Genomic DNA, 14,520 nt, shown 5'->3' with positions numbered 1-14,520 from the left:
TAAGATTACTCTTGATATCCTGCAACTATCACAATATGAAAGCACAACACATCATACTGCTGCTCTTTGCCTAAGGGAAACTTTGGCTGGTGAGGCTTTAATAGTAATACACTCTCAAATACGTCCCAAATTAAATCGTTAAAAAGGAAAAGCAACAACTTTCAGCGTTCATTTTAAGGTGGTAGTTCAGTTCTGCTATGAATAATAAGTCACCCATACCAACACAAAACAAATAACAAAGTACAACAGTTCAAAGATGTGATGTGAAAAACCACCAGCCCAGAGCAGAATGCACCAAACAAACGCTGGCCTTTACCAGCACCGGAGGTCCAGAACACAACCCATAAAACGGCAGATAAGGTTTTAAGATCATACTGATACTTGCACATCTGCCATCAGGGACTGAGTATCTCAAGACAGTTATTTGAATGGGGATGGACAAATAACCTCACATAATAGATGACAAGACTCAAAAATGAACAGGACCACATAGAATAAGCTTAAGATACATGACCTGGCACTGTGTGCAAGGTTTACTTTTCCCTCACATTAGGGGAAGAGCTGGTCACATAAGCATGTGTCAAGGCAGTAAAATGCCCCCAGAAAGTCAACTCCAGCCTCAGAAGTCAAAGGCTAAACAACAAAGCAAACAGCTTGCCAGTTTGCTGACCATATTAGTTCATTCTATTTACCTGACAAATAAACCCTGGGGGTTTTTTGTTTCACTGGGGTTTTTCTTTGGTGGTTTGTGGGGAGTTTTGTTAGGTTTTTTGGTAGGTGGGTTGTTTTTGGTTGTTTTTTTTAAAAAAAAAAAACCAGCTTGCCAATAGCCATTTTCTTTTCCATGACAAGTCATTCTATAAAAGCACAACACAAAATTACAAAGAGAGATGAAAAATAGAAAACTGGATTCACCTTTGTTACCCTCAAGAACACTGTTCTAAGGACAACTTCAGAGGTGAGGAAAACTAAAGTATATTTGAGACCAAGAATCAACTGTGACAAGATAATGAAAATCATTTAAATGTACAAAGCCTTTAACCACCTCCTATGACCCTAATGCAAAACAGGCTGATGAAGCTTTGCATGCTCCACAGCCTGCTGTTTTCACATACAGCAATCCAGCCACCTCGATACTGGTGGGCAGCAATCCACCAGGGACGAACAATGTTAAAACACGAACTACTTTAGATGAAGGGATTCATTCATCCTGCTCTCAAATTCTGGTATTAAAGGAACTCAGTAGCTGGAGTTAGTCTGATGCTAACACCACTAAGATTTAGACGCACCTGTAAAGCCCAGGAGAAGATGCTACCAAAAGAGGAAAGGTTGGGGTGGTGGTGTGAGAAGTCAGAAAAACCCATCGTCGATACAGTAGATAGCAAGGGCTAACAATTGAAGGGAAGTGGGAGGAGAAGATGTCTATTCATTTGCTTTTCTATGTTAACAATGAGTTTAGTCTGAATACCTTAACACCTGTGTCTCTCCTCTGTTTTTCTTCACCAAGTCTAGGAAGAGGACTGGGTCAGGATCAAAGAGGTAATTAAATACATTGCAGAGCACACGTATGATTGGGGTGGGAGAAATCAACAGAACAGTCAACCCTACAACTCCACAAGCAGCTGTGGGTCAGTTACTATGAATTCAAACATTTGTTATTACTGAAAGGGACCTGCCTATCATCATTTTTAGACATTCAGCCTTTCAGAAATGGTGAGCATTATGTCAGTTTCACCATGTTACATTTGCTACAAAATCACATGAAAATATTAATATTTCACTATGAACAGCAGTACTGTATACTATGAAGAGTAGTAATCAGAGTCTCAAAAGAATCACTCCTGTTTAGTTCCAACTTAAACTACCTTGAATCCATTATTTGATATATAAAAGGATGCCAATTCTTTTTCTTGCATGCAGAAAAGTCATCCAGATGCATATTTCTATACAGATCTGACAAGGTGCAGTGTAGCATCTGTTCAAAAGCACTTGTCAGTAGAGACACAAGAAGGTGTTGAAAACAGTGAAAAGTTGAAAGTAAGGAAAGATATAAGTGCAGGAGGAGAGGGAGCTTTGATTGACACCGGCTTGGATTAGGTAAGGCTGGCTGCTGAAGGTGATAAAGCAGTCAGAGCAAAGAAGCCAGCATGGAGAATTCTCTGCACAGTAGCAAAAGGGAAGAGCAAGTCAACTGCAGAGAGCCTTTGCACCACTTCCACTCCCCCCTGCCCTCCCTGCCTCCCTCAGCAAACGGAGACCTCCTCCTCTCTGAAAACCAGCTGGGAGGTAGTGACAACTAAGTATACTGTTATGACAGAATTAACAGTCCCCTGGCAAGAGAAAACAGAAGAGGAAAGTGGACATAAAAGGAAAAGAAGCGCGCTTTCTGACAGAGCAGAGCTGTACAGCACAGGAGGGTATGTAGTTCTTTCCAAAAAAGCAGGAAATGTTAGGAATTCATGGCACTATCACAGTAACAAGGACTATGAGTGCACTTAGTGCTGTGGGTAATGAAAGCTGCCTGGCATTTATCATTTCCAGAAGACACACATTAAGTAATGTGATACAATACCATGTAATATGGGAGGTAATTTTAGCCTGGGTTCCTTATGGAAACAAGGCTTATGGGATCACAATGTCTGCCAGTCCTCTGTAACGGCTTTCGAACCTGGCCAGCCACAAATACACATGACAAAGCAGCAGAGCTCTTGGGTGTTGCATTCCTAACAGCTTCATGAACAGCAGCTGGAGACAGATAGGGCATGCTCTGAAAGAAAAGGGAGGGATGTTGCACCTACCCAACAGCTTAGCAATGCATGCCTGACCAGCCATCTGGGTCCAACACTGGTCTGAGTACAGGAAACATGGGAGGCAAATCGAGAGGAAACAAGGCTTTATTAGCTCTGTTGTTCAAGGAACAGCTTGTATGTATTGAAGACATTTGTTAACACACATGGAACACATGGCAGTGCTTATTCTCATTTGAAAAGGAACACTGAACAGTTTAAAAATAAGATCAGAAGCAAGCAGAAGGTAGAATTAAAAGGCTTGTGATGTACATTCTCCATGTTATTGGAGGCGTAGAAAAATAGGCAGATTAAGGGACTCTGGTCTTCCTGTGATGATCTGGATGGGCAAGAGGTAGGACTGGGGGTCTCTTCTGCAGTACACCAGCAGGTTAATACAGGGAGTAGTCTACTATTGGGAGAACACAAGCCTTTGCGAAACCATTCGTACCAGGTATTGTTTTATTTAATGAATGCCACAGCTGTCAAAACCATCATTTAGTTTCCTCGTACAGAAGACCTAGTGTTTTAAACTGCTAACGAAGCCTCTGACCCCATTCTTTAAATTATCCTCCTTGTACAGCTACATCTTGGGATGAGCTCCCGTATGCTCAGATTCATAGAAGACATTAAAGGCAGTCAGTCACATAACTGTGCCTGAGCACATAAAAAACTCCATAGACAGAAGAGGGTAGGAGAAACAAGACAATTTAAATAAACTAAACAAAAAAGTTAGAGCACTTAAATGCCCTTCAGTACTATAACTATTTACTTTATCTGAAAACAAAATAACATTTGGCAAATTACTCAAGTCCTTCAATGGATGCCTCTGATAATTGCCCTGTGGTCCCCGTGTGGCACAGAAAGCTGTGTACACAGCAAAGTGTGCCAAGTTGCAATAAGCTCATTTCTTTAAAAATAGAACAAATTCCCAATTTTCAAGAAGGAAATGTACTATCAGAAATATGGCTTAAAAGGATATAATAGCTGATGCTAAGAAAGCTCCATACCCTAATGTACTTATTTCCCAGAGTAGTGCTCTCATACCCACGATGCAAAATTTGATTCTAGCCTGTACCTACCTTTTTGTGGAAATGATGTGCTCTGATCATTTACTTACACCAGATTGGCACCATTCGTTTCCCCCAGTAATTTATAGATGAAGAATATGTCAACATGGGCTTAGCTGAAGCACCACTCACAGAACTCAGTTTTAAAATATTTTTAATCTTCCAAGACAATTTTGTACTAATGCCTAGCGAGGGTTTCACAATGATGTTTTTCCCCTTATATGATTTACTCAGCTGGGCTAACAGAAACTGTGCAAGTGCATTTATGGAAAAAAGTAGTTCTAGTAGAATGCTGTCCTTTGGTTCTCTGTTGCTCGTGCTTTTCAAACCATCTAACACACCTGAAACACTAAGTGAATAAATATATTAGAACCAGCTTTTGGCATTAAGAATTTACCATTTTGAAATGCTTCAAATTCAGACTTCTACTGGAAGTACAAAAAGTTGTAGTTTGGCTATTGTCACATTGAAGTATCATACTGACAGCACTATTCCTAACTTCTAAGGATGCACTCCCACAGCTTTGGGGATGAAGACATTGGCTCCAGTTCCAGTCAGCTTAGCACACCGGTTTTAATTTTCCTTTCATGAGTATATGGATCATGCATGACTTCTGGGAGGGATATGTAAGAAACAGGGAGAGCACATGCCTTGCCAAACATTATGCAGGAAGCCTGAGAGGTAATTGAGGTGTTTAAAGTTCCTAGCTATTAACATAACGACTGCATTGCCCTTTTGTATTAAGCTAAAAGTACAGCTTCAGTGTCTCTCTCCATAGTTTTATTCCCAAGTATTAGAAACAATAGGCAAATGAAAGAAGAGCCAAGCTAACTAGAAGCACTACAGCAAGGAACAGGCACAAGGGCGTTTCCTGAGCAGTAGAATCTAACGTACCAGTTGGGCAGATTGTCAGTGGCATACAGGACAGGACAGCAGGAATTGATTGTTTCTCTGACATACAGATATAAACAGGATCTTTTATGTGAGATAAAAGAGATTTAAGAGTTGGTCCTCAACTCTGGAGCACCATCCAACCTGCAAAAGAAGTTGTTTTAACCGAGAGTGCAGCTCTTCTAATCTGCGAGCATGACTGACCTTCCTGGGCAGTCTTTCACCGCACGTGCTGCCTCTCATCGTGGGCCATGCAGAAGCTCCTGAACCCTGAATCAAGCCAGGACTGACAAAATAAGAGAGCTGCCACTGAGACAAATCACTATTCCACCTGCTCACCGCACACAGGGTTCCCTGCTCTGCAGGTTAATCACACTGAATAATATTAAATAAAACAAAACCAAGATTCCCCAAACCATTTATTGTATTTAACTGTTGGTAATTCCAATTTAAATTAATGGGAACTGTGCATCTTGATCCTCTTGAAACCACTTTGAGTATCTCAGAACAAATCAATGAAATCAAAATGTTCTTTCTGCACCATGTGAATAATTTTTAAGGACAAAAAAGTGAGAAGCTGTTGATAGTATGCTCTGCATTTCTCACGTTGCATACGTTTTTGTCCTGTAGGTAGAACCAAGCCCTTTCCCAGCAGGGTGCACCTCACTTCAAAGCGTGGAGTTTTGTCACACAGTAAAATATGAGCCAAGAAGCCTCCTTTGTGTAATTACTGTGTGTAACTGCAGTTACATGTTAAAATAACTCAGCATGGTAGGAGCTTTGCTGGATGTCTAGAACCCCTACAGGAAAGATCTTGTCTGAATTTTTAAAAAAAGAATTTAGAAGGAAAACCAGTCACTTTCCTGACTCCTCATTTCGAGGTCACCAAGGAATAAGACAAGGACAAAGATCACCAAGTACAAACCTTGAGACAAATAAAGTTCCTAACTAGACTCCAAACAAGAGTCCAGCTCAAGAGGAAGTGATTTTGATAACACAATCTCCTCACAAGCAGAGAAAATCTATAGTAGTTGTGTCACAGAGCCTAGTTTCCCACGAATACATGAAGAGAAAGCTCCACTGGCGAAGAGCAGTCCTGGGCAAAAGGGGAGAGGGAAGATGGGCAGCACACCAAGATGGGCCTAGACTTCAGAGAGACAGACTGTGTTTTGCTTTAGGGGTTCCAGCCCAGTGTGCATGAGGCAACCCCTCAGACACCAGTTGTGGTGAGTGAAAAGTTAAGTTACTCTTTCATTGGTGCAGAGCAAAACAGTCTTCGCTTTGAGCAGCACAAGACCTAGGGTAGCGTGGAACCTGGCACTTCAGTCAGACGTCACGTTGTCATTATTGGAACTTCTCGCAGCAACAGACATCCACAGAGCTGTTAAACCGAGTCCTTAATACCACACTTTTCCAATTGTTCTGGCAGCTCGGCTTTACACAAACACAAAAAACTTGACCAAGAAAAAAATGGACAAGTAGCATTAAAGGGATAGTGCACCATTATTCAACGTGCATGAAAGTAAGCGCACCATAATCTAGTGTTCGTGAATATATTTTAGTTTCTAAAGAAACTTATTAGGCTGCAATGCACTGACTTTAAATCCTCTAGCCATGTGCAGTGAGGCGCACAGAAGTCTTAACACATCATAAGATATTGGCTGCAAGATGTCAAGGGAACTCCAGCAGCTATAACCATTATGCTCTTCCACAAATGCAAACTGTTACTCTATCTAAAGAAAGATGATAGGCAGCATAGATTAGTGATGCAGAGCTAATTAAAGTAGTAAATAACTGTGGTGATGTACCCTGAACCAAAGAGGCAACAAATGATGCAGCAGGAAATAAGAAATATGATATTTTGATTAAACTACATTTCTGAAGGTAGGTAGGACTATTAAAAAGTGCCAAATATTATTTGGTTTATTAGAAAAAACCTATAGTTTAATATAAATTGGATTAAGAGTTTGTTTTCTGTAGGCAGTACTGTTGTGCTCGATTTTGGGGGGAAGTTACCCATGACTAACGAGAAGAGTCTGATAATGTCCCACAGAGATGGGATACCTGGAGTGAAGGTGGCAACTCAGTAGAATCTATATTCAGGAATGGGCTTGACCCATATCCTGGAGCAACACACATATGTTGCTCTAAAGTGTTTCAAATATTATTGTGGCTCTGTAACAAGAATTTCCCACACAAAGGAGGGGAAGCATGAAAGAGCCTCAAATCTGCCCTCCTGCCCCATCCTGCACATACAAAAGCAGAGGAAAACAAAGGTCTTCACTGCCTTAGCACACAGGCAAATGGGTTTGGCCAGCCACTCTAAGAACAGGAATTCACCCATCACGCACCAGAGCGCCAGACAGTACATCCCAAAAACATTAATAAGTTTCTAACCCACATACTAATCTAATATTACATCGATCTTAGTTCTTAACATTACATCAATTCTAATTCAACAGCATTACCATGGTTACACTATTATTACATTTTTAGCCTTGCGGGTGTCTTATCAAGATGTCTGGTACCAAAACAATCCCAGTATTCATTCTGAATTCGTTCCAGACAAATAATCTAGCTATCGTATCTACTCTGTTAACATAAGGCCATCTTCTGCATCAAAAGAAAGCTGTGTATCATCCTTCCCATAGTCCAACCCCCAATACGAAACAGCAAAGCTCCCAATCAGCTGCACATCTTAGGGAGCTTGTTTCCTTCAGTCCACGTTCCTGTGTTACTAAAGAACCCTTTTTTCCTGTCAGCAGGACCTTTAAAGTTTTAAAAACATCTACAACACTATGGAGAAAGAAAATTCAAGAGAGCTTTGTCAAAGAGGTAAGTCAAAAATATACTTTAAAAGTTATTTTAAAATAATGCATACCCTCAAAACAGCACAAGCGTTTGTAACCCCAACTGAGGCACCACCTGAACGCATCAGAAAACCTTAAGTTATGTGATCTACCCAAGATGGGACACACTCTGAAAGTCCAAGCAGACTTTGGCGATTTGATCCCATTCAACTGAACTTCTCGTAGTTTTGCATAGATCAAGCCAAAATCTAGTATTATCATTTACCTCGTGGTAAAGCCCCGTTCTCCACGGGGCGCCACAGCAATACAGAGCAGGGGGCACTTTGCCCTTTTTTCTGATTATGACTTATAAAACAGCAGTAAGCAGTTCACTAAAATACATAGTTTAAAGCTGTCAACATAACTAAAACCAAGACCCTTGTCTTCGTGATTATTAGGTATTCCACTATTTTCCACACTTTTTAAACAAACTTCTCCCTTCAGTATTCTTGCCTTGGTGTTCCTGTTGCTCTTCACTTGACATATTCCTCTGTAATGTTTCATCTCCTTGTGACGGTGACTCAGAGTGTTCATTATCTGATGATTAAGCTGATAAACACTGGTTCATTCTCTTATTTCATTAAGCTAGTCTGTTTTGCTCCTGATTTATTCCATGTCTGCCTGAGAATTCACCTGCATCTTCTGGTCTCAGGCTTTTAGAAGTGCTTTACGAGAGTGCCGTACCTTCTGTTTAAGTTTTGAAGTTGAACGTATGCTGTATGACATGACTGTTTTTAAAACAGGACTAAAACTATACATCTTAATTTGAGCAGAGTCCTAGAATTTCAGTGAGATAAATAATGTTGAAATAACACAGATTGAGAAAAGTGTTTTAAAAAGACTTTGTAGGAATGTGTAGGAATGTGGAAGATTCCAGTTTCCACAATTTCTCTGACCTATTTTACAATCTTTTTATAGTATATCTGGGACGCTATTAACTAATGTAATTATACCGTCCATATACATTCCACTAGTGTTTGCAGTAACCCACAGAAAAATTCATGTAACGTAGAATCATTATTTTATTTTGAAAGTGCAAACTATGCTAGAGCAGATCTTTGAAAGCAATACAGGAGCCATAAATTGAAATACCAGTTTAAAATATTGTATAAAGAGTAATGACACAAAATCCCACATCCTCAGAAAATTCTGCTCTTGCCATAGGGTCTGTGAACTACAAGCTCTCTTTCACATTCACTGTCAGCCCTGGGCAAATTACCATTTACACAGAGGAATCCCAGTCTAACCCCCACCGCCCCAAACCACCAACTTTGTCACAACCAACATACTGGCTTGGTAAAAGTTTTGGTTATCTCCCTGTCCGCTGAGAACAAGTAGCTCACCTCAGCACATCTCCTGCCCCATGGAGAGGGCAAATCGGATCTTGCAAGCAGTGCAGATGCACTTGCTTAATTTACCAAAATGCCCAAGTTAAATATTTATTTCAATGAGCCTGTTCTCATACTAAATGTTAGTGTACGTGTGAAGCCTTGCAAGAATGAGTCCTAACCTCGCATTTCTGGTCCAGATGCATGTCCTCTGTTAAAAATCATGAAAAATATACTGGAAGCATGACTGGAACAAGATTTGCCCACACTGGGAACTCAGGACCAAAGTATTAGGATGACTACACCAAAGGAACTGTACATTAATATGTCCAAACATTTCCAACAGCAATTTTATCTCCCTTTAAGGGGTTTCACTACGGGACTGTATTTCTAGTTCCCAAACAGCTGAACTTATTTCCAGGATATACCATCTTGCGTCTGTGACTCAGAAGCACAATGATTACAACAATCACAGTATGATTAAAAACTCATTATCAGAAATATTTTTGTAGTGCACTAAAAATAAATATTTCTAAGCTAATTTTACTCACAGCATATAGTAGATGATATTGCCGTTTCTGTACTAATGAGAGCCAAACAAATTATTTGTAATGAATATTTGCCTTCAGAAATGACAGCGTTCTGCCTTTTAATTGTACTTGAATAGAGCATGATTTTCTGCAGTACATTCTTTATTCAAAACAAAATCCGTATGTTATCTAATTTAGGAAACTGAAATAATACCTATTTATGGATCAAAGGCTTATTTCCTACAGGTCTGCAAAAGGTAGAGTTATATTAACTTTACATCTATGTAAGCAAATACACACATTCAAGTTGACCTACAAATCGCACTGCCAAACAGAGACACAGGCTCATAATATTTGGATAGTAATTGGCAGGGGAAGAGTCAGATTCTCATCATCTAGAAGAGAAGCAAAATTTAGCTTTTTGTTGTTCCCTGTGATTACCCAAATTACCTTGCAATTTCATGGCTAACACAGGTTTTCAAAAATGAGATAACAATATATTCATGTTGCAAAATAATTCTTGCTGTCAAAAAAGTCAGACTATTATAATTATTTTTACATTGTACTTCAGTTAACACGGTGACAGTTGTGCAGGTTGCTATTCCCTGCAACAGCATTTATTAATCAAATAGTGCAGACAGCTGTGAGCTACAGTCAGGAACGTTTTGCTGAAAAACCTGATGCCCGAGTACAATTCACAAAAAATCAGTGAGAGAAAAGCAATACTTAAGAATTATTTTATTGACTTACTCCTGTTTGGCACTGCTGATAAAAAGGACAGCATATAACGAGCGCTCAGATTGGAACGTCCTTCCCCAGAGTGGCTGCTCTGGATTTGATCTGGCATAGCTGATAGTAGAATCAAGGCTTAAAATGGACAACTCTCCAGCAATAAGGAAAGGATTACAAGACAAACTATTCTATAAAGCAGCAGGGGGATAAGGGGGATAAAAATTGAAACAAGAGCGATAGAAGTCCTGCTGCATTACAAGTATCGGTGAAGCAAATGCTCCCAATAAAAAGCTCAAACCAAGGAGTGTTATTTATTAGAGAACATCTGTTTGACTGACCAATATCTGTGCTAGTCTTGCCAGACATGCATACCTATAAAGAGGAGTACAGTCTGGTTTGACATCTGAAAGATGTCTATTAGTGTGCTCTTAGGAATGAGAACATATCCCTCACACGTGTACTGGGTAGAACTGAATTTCTACTGATTTTTGTAATGTTAGGCTTCACTCATCATTTCATCCCTGTACTTTAGCTCCATCCCAGAAACCATCCCATACCTCATATTTTAGGTACCCTGCAAGATTTCTCTCTAATCTGGCTCCTAGTTCTTTCTTTTATTGGCTTTTATCCAGCTTCCCAGCTACCTGTATAATTCCATTTACAGCATACCCTTATTCTGGAGCCCAGCGAAGCCTTCTAACCAAAACATACCTAGGTTCTACATCCAGCCTGGTCTTTGGCAGCCTAAATCCAGAACCTACAATACTACCAACTTTGCAGAGGATGGGGGACGGGGGGGGTGGGCAGGGAAATGTACTGAATAAAGAGGTCCAGTACTTAGTGACAGTAGAAATCATGTGGAGAAAATGCTACAGTTTAAGAAGTGAGGCATAGTGAAGTCTTCTCAATATTTAAAAGATTAACAGATAATAAAAATTTTTGCTGGAAAAATAAAACCCATGAACGGGACTTATGCCCATGATTAAGTTCGGCAGTCCACAAATGAGATTGTTGGAAAGCAGGTGTTAGATAAGCGCACACTGCCCTAAACCGTTGGAATAAAATCAATATGTTTTTATTTCATTTTAGAATAGGGTAGGCTAATCTGTTCTCAATGTCAGAGGGAAGTTTAAACACAGGCCTACCATTCCAGAGTCAGCCTCTATTTGGATAATCATTCAAGATTCAAATCCCCAGTACTGGCAGTCTCATGACATAACTGGTTGTACAGAGTTCCACTGCTTTGGTCTTCAGTTTTACTACAGCCATCAACTTTTCTTAGCTCTTACTCAACTGAATCCAAAACTTAATCTCATTGGATTGCCTGATCCAAAGTTTCATTTGGCCCTAAGTGTGAGCACTTCCATTCAATTCCTTTTTTTTTTTTTTTTTAAATTAAATACACATTTTCCACCAGCCATTTTAAAGGAACATCATTAAAAACCATTAAGGAATTGGAGGGAAAAAATCTGCCAGAAACAGCTGAACCAATCACACATTCAATTCTTTAATTCAAAATTACTAACATTTTCACAAGAACAAGCAGGTAAATGAAAAACATCCTCCTGTGTCAGAACAGCTTAGGGGAAAGTAATCTAGAGCAATTTCCACTCATAGTAAATACATCACCAAAAATTAACTGGTATAGATTCTCCCATGTCCAGTAAGAGTTGAGGTCACGGTACACTGTTAGTGTTCACACTGTTAATGGAATCACTACTCTGCCTTCACTGGCAGTTACTTGAGCAGAATTCGCATTCCTCTAGACATCCATTATCTAAATTTTGTTGAAGCTAGCCCACTAGTGTAAAAGTTATCACACACTGGCTAGTGGTGCGAGGGTAACGTTAGTCTTGCAAAACCAGACTGAAAATTTAATTTCAACAGCATCTCCGACTTGGACCTTGATTTCTAGGCACCCTGACCAGGAAAGCAATGAGTGCCAGGCTGAAGTCATACGAGAATGGTGCCAGCACTCTGGATGCTTCAGAATCAAACTTCCAGGCAAGAGGAAAGAATTCATGATTCTGCAACGTAACCTCTTTGTAGCAGAAAATAAAGGTTATACTATAAAAAAAGGCTGTCACCTGCCAATTGTTTTTGCAGAAGTAGAAATTCCTGTATACCAACAGCAGGACCTACTCCTTCAAAAATACCCAAGGGTGAGTGGTGAAAAAAACAAAGGCATCGCCTTGCAGGGCCACACGTCTCCCTTCTCCTCAGCATGTACGTTGAACTATGCAGAGTCATGCCAGCACAACAGCTACTGTTCACAGCAACTACAGCGCCACAAGAATACACCAGTGCTCAACACCCCACCAGTTCTGGGCAAAGGGCAAACCTGGGGAGAAATGGAACCAGCCTACACTGGCTCAAGCAAGGACCTTTCCTTCCGCTCACTGCAGACTACTGGAATGCAATTGTTTGGGATCAGCACTGGGTATGTGGGCTATGCAGCCATTCCTTGCAGTCAATAATACAAGTGAAAAGTCACATTTGACTCCTAGTTGTCATCCTCTGAAAACTGGAATATTATAATAGGAGTTCCAGCTCCCACAAAGTGCTGCTTAAACTCAGTTATTTTTGCCTTGAATACAAAAAATTAAATTGTTTCAGTGTGCTACAAAACCTTATAAGTCACATCCTAAGCTAACTCGTCATATTTATAAACTTGCCATGTATTAATTATGTATTAATATCTTCATTAGAATTATTTTTTACTGGTAATTTAGAAGTATAGGCACAGGCCCTTTGTCAATTATGTTTTTATCACCTATGTAACGTCATAAATAAAAAAAGACCATTTTTGAAAGTTACTTAAGTGAACAACTGTCCCTTCTCAGGTATAAGTAAAATTACTGTTGCCATTTAAAAGTTACACAATATACTGCTATCTCACTAAGTAGGTTAAGCATGGACATGAATCCTTCAGGACTGAGGATTTTTTTCCTCTGGCTTCATACCTTCAGAGGGAACGAGGATATTCCCTTACACTCTTCTGTCCCCAAGATGAAAATCACTATGTAGACACTTGGTTGTTTTGTAAGACAGAGTACGCTGCAGATATTAGAACATGTGGTGATTTGTATGTCACTACTTATTTTCTTAGAATTTCTATTTGCTTCCAAGTTTCCCTGTCAGACAGCACACTGCACGCCAAGATACACGACAGTGTTTAAGCAAGTTTCATGGAGTTTGGTCAACACGAAGATTGATTGCACCCTGATGGTGGATGCCATAATGACCTGTCAGTAACCACAACATCCAATCTTTATACAACCATAAAAATCAGACATTTGCACATGCTGTTTCAAAGCAAAACTGCCTCTTGGCTTTATGGCATTATTTTATTACAAATCTTTTTATATGTATTTATGCCTTCATAGTACTACTTCCTAATACCCACTTGTCTAGGACTTTAATGTGTCTGACAAGTAAGAGTTTATCATAGTTTATTTACAAGCACCTCACAAGGTAGTTAAAATAGCTGTGATCTGAGATCTAGCTATATGATGGCCCAATGCAAAGTATTTTAATTGAAACTCAAAGGGGAAAAATTCTGCCACTATAATCAGCCTCAGGATTCTGACACACTGAGAAGGCTTTGGGGAACCCTCTAATTGCAAAACACAGCAGGTCTCCTGCGATATGAAAAAGAGAACATACTTCTAGTCTCCATACTACAAAAGTACTTGGATACCAGTGATGTGTTACAGCTTGGCAACATCATCCTTGAGACCAGATTCAAATATTGCTGCAGTCACGGTAACATGCTTCATTACTTGCAGCTGAAATCAATGGGAACGGCAGCATTTCCTTTCAAGCTTAAGTCAGTATATTTAGTCTTTTAGTATTACTTTTAAACTGGCATAAATAATTCCATGAGCAGCAGAACGGTAACACTGTTCTATAAGTGGGGGTGCAAAGTCCAGGGCAATACAGATCTATTCCAAGCCATCAGAACTGTTCTATCTTCTGTGGATGGTAATTTCTTTTATGTCTCCCGGTGGCAGGATCAGTCTACTTTCTGCCATCTGTGCGCAGCTTGCTCCTTATCACCGAATTTTGACTACAGAATGTAAACCTCTGACTCAGCAGGAAATACCTGCTCAACTGCGTTAGCAAAGACACTAAATCCTTTTCTTTCTGTATATATGCAACAGGGTCAAATTGCACTCAAAAAAACCACCAGACTAATGGCTTTCCTTTTTTAATATAGGGCAAGCCAATATTTTATGTATTTTCATGGACATCGTGTGAAGGTAATTTAAGCTACTACTGGAAGCAGGTAAAAGTATTCTCATTGCCACTTAGCACAGTTCAGCTGAGCAGGG

General features: G+C 39.8%; 1 long non-coding RNA gene across 2 annotated transcripts; it reads left to right on the top strand.

The window, feature by feature from the left end:
• Positions 1–2,242: 2,242 nt before the first annotated feature.
• LOC135315918 (uncharacterized) lies at positions 2,243–12,966 on the top strand. 2 transcript variants are annotated; one of them, XR_010375413.1, is made up of 3 exons: positions 2,243–2,417; positions 7,510–7,582; positions 12,102–12,966. It is a non-coding gene; the product is annotated as an uncharacterized LOC135315918 (long non-coding RNA). The 2 variants fall into 2 exon arrangements; XR_010375412.1 differs by having other exon boundaries at positions 2,245–2,417; positions 7,513–7,582.
• Positions 12,967–14,520: the final 1,554 nt, after the last annotated feature.

This window comes from Phalacrocorax carbo, chromosome 16 (genome assembly GCF_963921805.1).
Source record: "Phalacrocorax carbo chromosome 16, bPhaCar2.1, whole genome shotgun sequence".
Lineage (NCBI taxonomy): Eukaryota > Metazoa > Chordata > Aves > Suliformes > Phalacrocoracidae > Phalacrocorax > Phalacrocorax carbo.
Note: the sequence above shows the minus strand (reverse complement) of the source record. Positions and strands in the feature narration are given on the sequence as shown.